At 45.6% G+C, this 8,004-nt stretch overlaps 1 protein-coding gene across 1 annotated transcript in view; it reads left to right on the top strand.

Annotated features, from left to right (window-relative positions):
- The window catches only part of LOC111967917 (inactive rhomboid protein 1-like), a 39,903-nt gene that overhangs the window by 1,765 nt on the left and 30,134 nt on the right, over positions 1–8,004 (top strand).

The following is an 8,004-nucleotide window of genomic DNA, read 5'->3' as shown; positions in this document are numbered from 1 at the left end:
AGCCCTCTCTTTTCTATTAACATCCCTCCTCCTCCTTTTTCTCTGCCCCAGCGCGCTCCCCCCTGTTTGGGGAAGTTTGTTTGTGAAATTTGAGCGCAAACGGCTGCCGCCACTAACACAGCATTCCAGGAAAGGTAGAGAGTATACAAATGGAGAGAGAAAAAAAAACAGAGGTTAGGTTGTACATATATCATAGGCGGTGGGAGGGGAGATAGTGTGAGGAACCTGTCCTCACACGAACAAGAGAGAGAGAGAACTGGTACGAGAGAACAGACGTGGATAGAGCAAAGAGGCTAGAGCAGTAGATAGATGAGAGAAGTAGAGAGAGAGATGTGGAGAGTAGAAGAGAGGAGAGAGAAGAGAGAGAGAGACCGAGACAGAGAAGGAGAAGAGAGAGGAGAGAGAGAGAGAGGGGGGGTGGGTGGAGAGAGAGAGAAGAATGCACACAAAATTGAACACTATGCAAAAAGTCATGACCCCTTGCATGATCATGAGGAAACCTACTTAGGGGTGAGGCGTGAAAAAGGTCACTAATGCCTTTCGCTCAGCGGCTAGCACAGTCCTTGTAACACACTGTAACAAACGCGGGGGGTTCAAAACTCAGTCAGTCCACATACTGTATTCATCATGTCTATGATATAACTCCATAGGTGTGACAATAGCTGTCAATAGAAAGTTAGCAATTGCTGACATCTTAGTCCTGTCCCTTCTGCACAGGCCTGTATGCCTGCCAAGTAAAGTGCCACCCTCACTGTGCCACTGTCATGCTATCTGGAGAGTCCTACAGGAGCCAACTGGACACACACACACACCGTGGTTCACAAACGACGCTGGGTTACACGCTTTTACGCAACTGTCGAAAGTGAGTTCAGGTCAGGCCCTTTGTTAAGAGTAGGCTTGTCTTTGGTGTGTGGTCCACTGTCACACAATGTAGCTCTGAACACACAAAACAGCGTACATGGAGCTCCCGATGGATTTCACACGCGGCCTGATGTGGGTAGGCCAGGTAGCTACTCTGTTATGAGTCAGTTGTGTTGTGTGTGTGTGTTTGTTGTGAATGTGCGTCGGTGTATGAAGAGGGTGGTGGGTGGGAACGTGTGAATGGGCTATCCTCTAACTGGCGTCATGAGGAACGACTAGTCAAAAACAAAAACATAATCAAACACAGCAGATGATGGTCCTGTGTTTTGTTCTGACACATGATGGTGAGAGCGCAACGATGCTGGAAGTTTGGTATTCATAACTTCAGGGGGTGATCACCGCGGTCCTCTCTCTGCCTCTCTTCTCACGACCCAGAAGGAGGAAGTTCGATCGAACAAGGCGCAAGTGAGTTTGAAACATATTTATTAAACGAAAAACCAACGTTAACTAATATAAAACCGACAAAAAAAAACGGTGTAGAACAGACCTATAGCGACGAACTTAATAAAAAAGAAGAACGCACGAATAGGACAACTGACTACCAACTGAACAACCACGTAAGTCCCCGTAATGGGCAAAACATTAACACCGACACCGGAAGACGCATCACACCACAACGTAGACACTGTGACAACGCTACCTAAAGTATGACTACTTAATTAGAGGAACGCCAAAACACTGCCTGCTAAATAGAGCCTACCAGGCACCCAGAAAAACCAACAAAACAGACAACATAGAAGACCCACCCAACCGTACAGTCGCTGACCACCTAACCACAAAACTAAACAAGAATAGGTCAGGAAACGTGACATAACCCACCGCATAAGGTGCGAACACCGGGCGCACAGCAAAGAAAGTTAGGGCAGGGTCTGGTGGGGCCTCTTGACCACGTCGGTGGGTCGGCTCCGGGCGAGGTCCCCCACCATCAAAATCAATCCTAGCCTCACATCTACCCCTAAAAAATTCCACACCATATCTTACCCCCACAAAACGAGAGAGAGAGAGAGAGAGAGAGAGAGAGAGAGAGAGAGAGAGAGAGGCATGTAGAACTAAGTGTGTTAGGGAGGTGGGAACAGAGATTCACAGAGAGCAGATATGTAGATCCGTTGTCCATTCCCACTGAGGATCAGGCAGCTAGAGAGGGAGGATTCATGGAGATACAGGCGGAAAGATTTCACAGCCTCAAGTTCAGAGAGACAATCTTCTGTTGAATTAAAAGGAATCCTGGAGAGAGAAGACAGATACTGGAGAGAGAAGACCGTTTTGAGGAAAACTGGATACTCAACACTTCCAGGCACAGTAGACGGATCACAGATCATAGCCTGGAGGTTATGGAACTGAAGACAGCAAATCCCTGTAATAGATACAGACTAGAATATCACACTGCGTCAAGTTTGTCTCAAGTTCAGAGAGCAAATCTTCTGTTGAATTAAAAGTCTGTTGGATTCTATTTCCAAGCACAGTAGACGGATCACAGTGCTGCAGGAGAAAGACAATTATTTCGGAGTCGCACTGGAGGTCAGCCAGCTTCTAGACGACACGTTCTCCTAGTGTGATCATCTGGTCTGAGGATCATCAACTTTGCCATGCCGTTTGARTGACCCCCTCTCTGGGAAGAACATACTACTGAATGGAAGTACATTTCACATCAGCACCCAGTGGATGTATAGCAGCTCTCAGCCTCAACTGACCTTCAATTATTCTCACCAGCTGTGAACCAGAGGGTGACGTGGGGTCAGATGTTGGACAGGGGTTAAGGGTGAGACCAGGACATTATGTGGTTGTGGCTCCAGGCTGCTGTAGCTCTGTGTGAGCCAGAGGCATGACCCTACCTGCTTCCTGGGACTGGGATGGACTGGACAGGTAAGAGGACTTGGGGGGGGGGCAACATGGACAGGACAGGAGGACAGGAGGACTAGAGGGAAGAATGGGGAGAGGTGCGTTAGTGTGTTGGAAAGGAATACAGAGGGGAGACAGGAGGAGGGCAGGGGGAGACAGGGATGTGCTGGACAGGTAAGACAGTGTGGGACTGGGTAGAGGAACATGTGGGAAACAGGAGGGAGGGAAGGAGTCGAGGAACAGGAAAGAAGAGAGGGAGCGAGAGGGGAGATTAGAGGAGAGGATTTCCAGCTGTGCAGGGATCCCTGACAGTATTTTACAAAGGAACCGTTGATCTTTAGATTTTTCATAGTTGATGGATGCTTGTTTCTACAATGTTAGGTGCTCCAATGTGACCCAAATGTAATAGAACAAGGGAAATAGAACATGCACGGATCAGTGTGACATAAATAAGGATGTTCAACCCTCACTAAATGTCTCCCCAAGCTACACATGACCTTTGTCTGTATGTCCCTGGTAGTGGAATAATACCAGGAGCTTCTGGCTCTACTGGCAATAGCTGTTGATTGTTATGATCTCTGCCGGTCTCAGAATGATTGGAGAAAGTGGTAGCATTGGCTATCCTTATAGGGCACTACTTTCTCTTGGCATCTTTGTCTTTCTTTGAGTGGCAGATTTATTGCTTTGTGTGTGACTAGTCAGCTAAGCTTCCCAATCAGAGGTAGATAATGATTGTGAATGAAATAGTACACTGTGTGCACCAACCAACCCTACCTTTAGGATATCAAAAAGCCTATTGATGTAGGGTGATGTAGTTTCAATCGTTGTCGCTTGGCAGACTGGTGTACTCATGAKCCAGTTGTTGTTGTGTTATTTAGTTTGGGTGTGACTGTGACARGCACACACATCCACACACAATCACGCACATTCAAATGCAGACACGCAAGCGTGCACACCAGGGTWTCCGTTAGCCGGTAATAGCCAGCTTTTGGCCTATAAAAAATAGAAAAGCCGTTAAGTAAAATTGCCGCCGGCCAATTGTCAGGGGGAAGAAGAAAAAATCCCATTGCGAAATAATTCCTTTTAGCCTATTCATTTATGGAATTACCAGTTGATGTAAATACATTTGACTGGTCTATTGGTAGATTTGCATAATTTTGTGGAATTAAATTTGCGCATGTGTAGGCTACAGTATATTCGTTATGTATCTTATTTTCACTACATGACAAAAAGTATGTGGACACCTGAACATCTCATTCCAAAACCATGGGCATTAATATGGAGTTGGTCCCCACTATACTGCTATAACAGCCTCCTCTCTTCTAGGAAGGCTTTCTACTAGATGTTGGTACATTGCTGCAGGGACTTGCTTCCATTTAGCCATAAGCATTAGTGAGGTCGGGTACTGGTGTTTGGCGATAAGGCCTGGCTCACAGTTGGCGTTCRGATTCATCCCAAAGGTGTTTGATGGGGTTGAGGTCAGGGCTCTGTACAGGCCAGTCAAGTTCTTCCATGCCGATCTCGACAAACCATTTCCTTATGTACCTCGCTTTGTGCACGGGGGCATTGTCATGCTGAAACAAAAGGGCCTTCCCCAAGCTGTTGCCACAAAGTTGGAAGCACAGAATTGTTTAGAATGTATGCTGTATCATTAAGATTTCCCTTCACTGGAACTAAGGGGCCTAGCCCGAACCATGAAAAACAGTCCCAGACCATTATTCGTTGTACACCAAACTTTACAGTTGACTATGCATTCGGGCAGGTAGCGTTCTCCTGGCATCCGCCAAACCCAGATTCCTCCGCCGGATTGCCAGATGGTGAAGCGTGATTCATCACTCCAGAAAATGCGTTTCCACTGCTCCAGAGACCATTGGCAGCAAGCTTTACACCACTCCAGACGACGCTTGGCATTGCCGCATCAGTGGAGACTGCTGAGGGGAGGACGGCTCATAATAATGTCCGTAARGGAGCAAATGGAGTGGCATCACACATGGAAACATGGAAACCATGTGTTTGATGTAATTGATACCATTCCACCTATTCCGCTCCAGCCATTACCACGAGCCTGTCCTCCCCAATTAAGGTGCCACCAACCTCCTGTGTTGTGCATGGTGATCTCAGGCTGGTGTGCGGCTGCTCGGCCATGGATGCCCATTTTATGAAGCTCCCGACGAACAGTTKTTGTGCTGACGTTGCTTCCAGAGGCAGTTTGGAACTTGGTAGTGAGTGCTCGAGGACAGGCGATTTTTACGTGCTACGTGCTTCAGAACTCGGCGGTCCCGTTCTGTGAGCTTGTGTGGCCTACCATATCGTGGTCGAGGCGTTGTTGCTCCTAGATGTATCCACTACACAATAACAGCACRTACAGTTGACCATGGAAGCTCTAGCTTTGACGGTGCCATGTTGAAAGTCACTGAGCTGTRCACTAAGGCCAGTCTACTGCCAATGTTTGTCTATGAAGATTGCATGGCTGTGTGCTCGATTTTATACACCTGTCAGCAACGGGTGTGGCTGAAATAGCCTAATCCACTCATTTGAAGGGGTGTCCACATACTTTTGTATATCTAGTGTATCACACCATACAGCATACAGTTACAGAGCATTTGAACAGTAAATCTGTCAGACAGTGAAAAGTTGCTGCTGCAGGACCTCAAACGGCAACTGAAGGTAGGCTTCATCAGCGCGTCACACACCAATGAGCTGGAGGCAGTAGGCTATGCATTTTGAAAACGTAATTATTTGAAACCTGAATGTTTTAATACGTATTATGAGGCATGTCTTACCTCGCTTCAAAGTAGCCTATTATATCTCCTCTCTTTCTAAATTTCTAACAGATATTTTCATCTCTGTCACATGAAACCACTTGCATGTGCAGTGCCCTTTTGACAACCGTGTTCATTATGGAATGAACATTCACGCGTAGCCTACTGCCTTGTGCACATTGCTATGAAGAAATAATAGGTTATCAACATTTTAAGCTAAACATTCTGATCTGTTGCATCAGACTCATTGCCTATTTTTTTTTATGTAGCCTAGGCTTACTGGTTGTATGAATTTGGGATCTTTCGTCCCACAACTCCCAGAGTGTTTGGAACAGGCTATTTATTCCTTGACAAGTTGACCAATAGAATAGGTTAAAAAATATATATATTGAGGATAGTAGATTGACATAGGCTTGTGATGTTGCTGTTCGTAACACATCTTGTTGACTGAGGAAAAGTAAATGTGGCCAGTTATTCTTACATCTTCAAAGTGCACATCAGAATTCGGTAAGAAGCACCTCACATTGTTGCATCCTGGACTTGCATGTTCTGTTAATATGAATGACCATCATCTAAATGTGATTTCTGTCATTCTGAGCACCTTCGGTGGACGCCCTAATCAGGTTACACACCCAATGCATTTGGGTCTGGCAGATTTCTCAAATGTCCGGTAAATTCAAATTAAATTCAAATTAAATTCAAATGACCGGCGCCCCATTTTCCTAACGGAAACCCTGGTGCATACACACATGCACACACTAGGTTTGTAGCCTAGTGAATCAAGGTGTTTATTTCCCTAGAAACAACCCTCTACAGAGTAAATGAGTCTTCCCAGAACCTCATCTCACAGAGTGTGTTTAACTGTAAAGATGGACTGCATGTGTCACTCTATGTTTTCTTCTTCTGTGGTGTTTACGTATCCTGATACCCTGAGAGCCTCTCTCTGTCAATCACCACCACTCAGTCTACCCCCCCCCCACCCCCCCAACCCTGCTAAGCCCTCTCAACCACCATTCCCTCTAAGCTGCGCGTGTGCACGGGACTGCCGTGCAGCTTAGAGGGACTGCCACGCAGAAGAAATATCAGCCTGTGCAGAGAAGTAACAGATTGAACTTCACTCAACTTTGTAGAGTTTTCCCCGTTAGTTAACACGATCAACGTTTCCCTTTACTGTGGGAATTGTGATCGAATCAACGCAATATTGGCCACTTTCAATGCAACATACTGAAACAAAACTAACGATGCAAGACTTAGTATACAATACTAACTATGCAAGAGATTTGTTTTAGGCAGAATGCATCGGAGTAGGATTCTATTGCATTGACAGGCACGTCTCAGGCCTGTACTCTACGCAGACTGGTGCGTCATAACCAATCAAAGCTGCAGTAGGCCTATATGCAAATTGACCATTACCATATTTGGATCTGTGCCTTTCACTTTGAACTGGACTGTTTTTACAGCATGAGCAGTCATGAGTAGATTGTTTGAGATCAAAGCGAGAGCTGCATGTAGCCACGTGTGCACATTTGTTAATATCCTTAGCTAGTTACTGAGTTATTAGCCCAGTTATAGATAATTTGTAGTCAGCAATGGGGGTGGTTGCTTCCTACAAGAGCACAAAATGTGTGCATTTCTAGCCATCTTTGAATAGTAAAGAGCTTTTTTTTGTCTTAAAGGGGCAGTGTTTTATTTTGAGACACTAATGAATAAGCTAAGTAGCCAATAGCTAGCCAATAATGATGCATTTTATTTTGTAAAGGGGTTTCTTGCATCAAACAACACAACAACATTTTCAGTCACCTCCTTGTCTGAAGACCAAGTGGGATAAACAGGTTAATGTCATGCTCTGCATGCAGGCCTACATTGAACACCACACATTGGCTGCTACTGTAGGCTGAATGATATAACAGCTATTTCCATGTTAAAATGTTATGGGATGTGTTTTCTCCATTGTGTTTTTGATGGTAGGCCACTCTGGCAGGCCTACATTATGATCAAACAGCCACAGTAGCCTACTTGAACACGGTTCAATTGTAATTTAAAGCGGGGAAAGCCTCAGCGTTCACAGTAAACGTGTGCCGGAAGTTGCACAGAKTTTTCACAATGTTCAAGTTTGCGCTCAGCAGACGTGAAATTTGCTCAGTGCCTAAAAGAATTTGAGGGAACCTGTGACCCCTCTTAAACATTACTCCCTCCTGGGAGGATTCTCCCTCCCTCTCTCCCCTGACGGTGCGCAGCCTTAAAAGGCTTCCCCAGCTGGCTGGTTTCTCTCTAATGATTGAGACTGTGTTATTACTGAATGTTCTCTACTGTAAACACTCCTCTACCCTCTGACCCACATCCTTCACAGAACACTTCTCCTCCTGATTTACACACTCTGAGACACTCCTACATATACAGAGGGTCACTAGGGGAAGACATACACATGCAGTGTAATGCACACACACACTAATACTAATGCATACACTCACACACACACTAA

This window comes from Salvelinus sp. IW2-2015, linkage group LG8 (assembly GCF_002910315.2).
Source record: "Salvelinus sp. IW2-2015 linkage group LG8, ASM291031v2, whole genome shotgun sequence".
Lineage (NCBI taxonomy): Eukaryota > Metazoa > Chordata > Actinopteri > Salmoniformes > Salmonidae > Salvelinus > Salvelinus sp. IW2-2015.
Note: the sequence above shows the minus strand (reverse complement) of the source record. Positions and strands in the feature narration are given on the sequence as shown.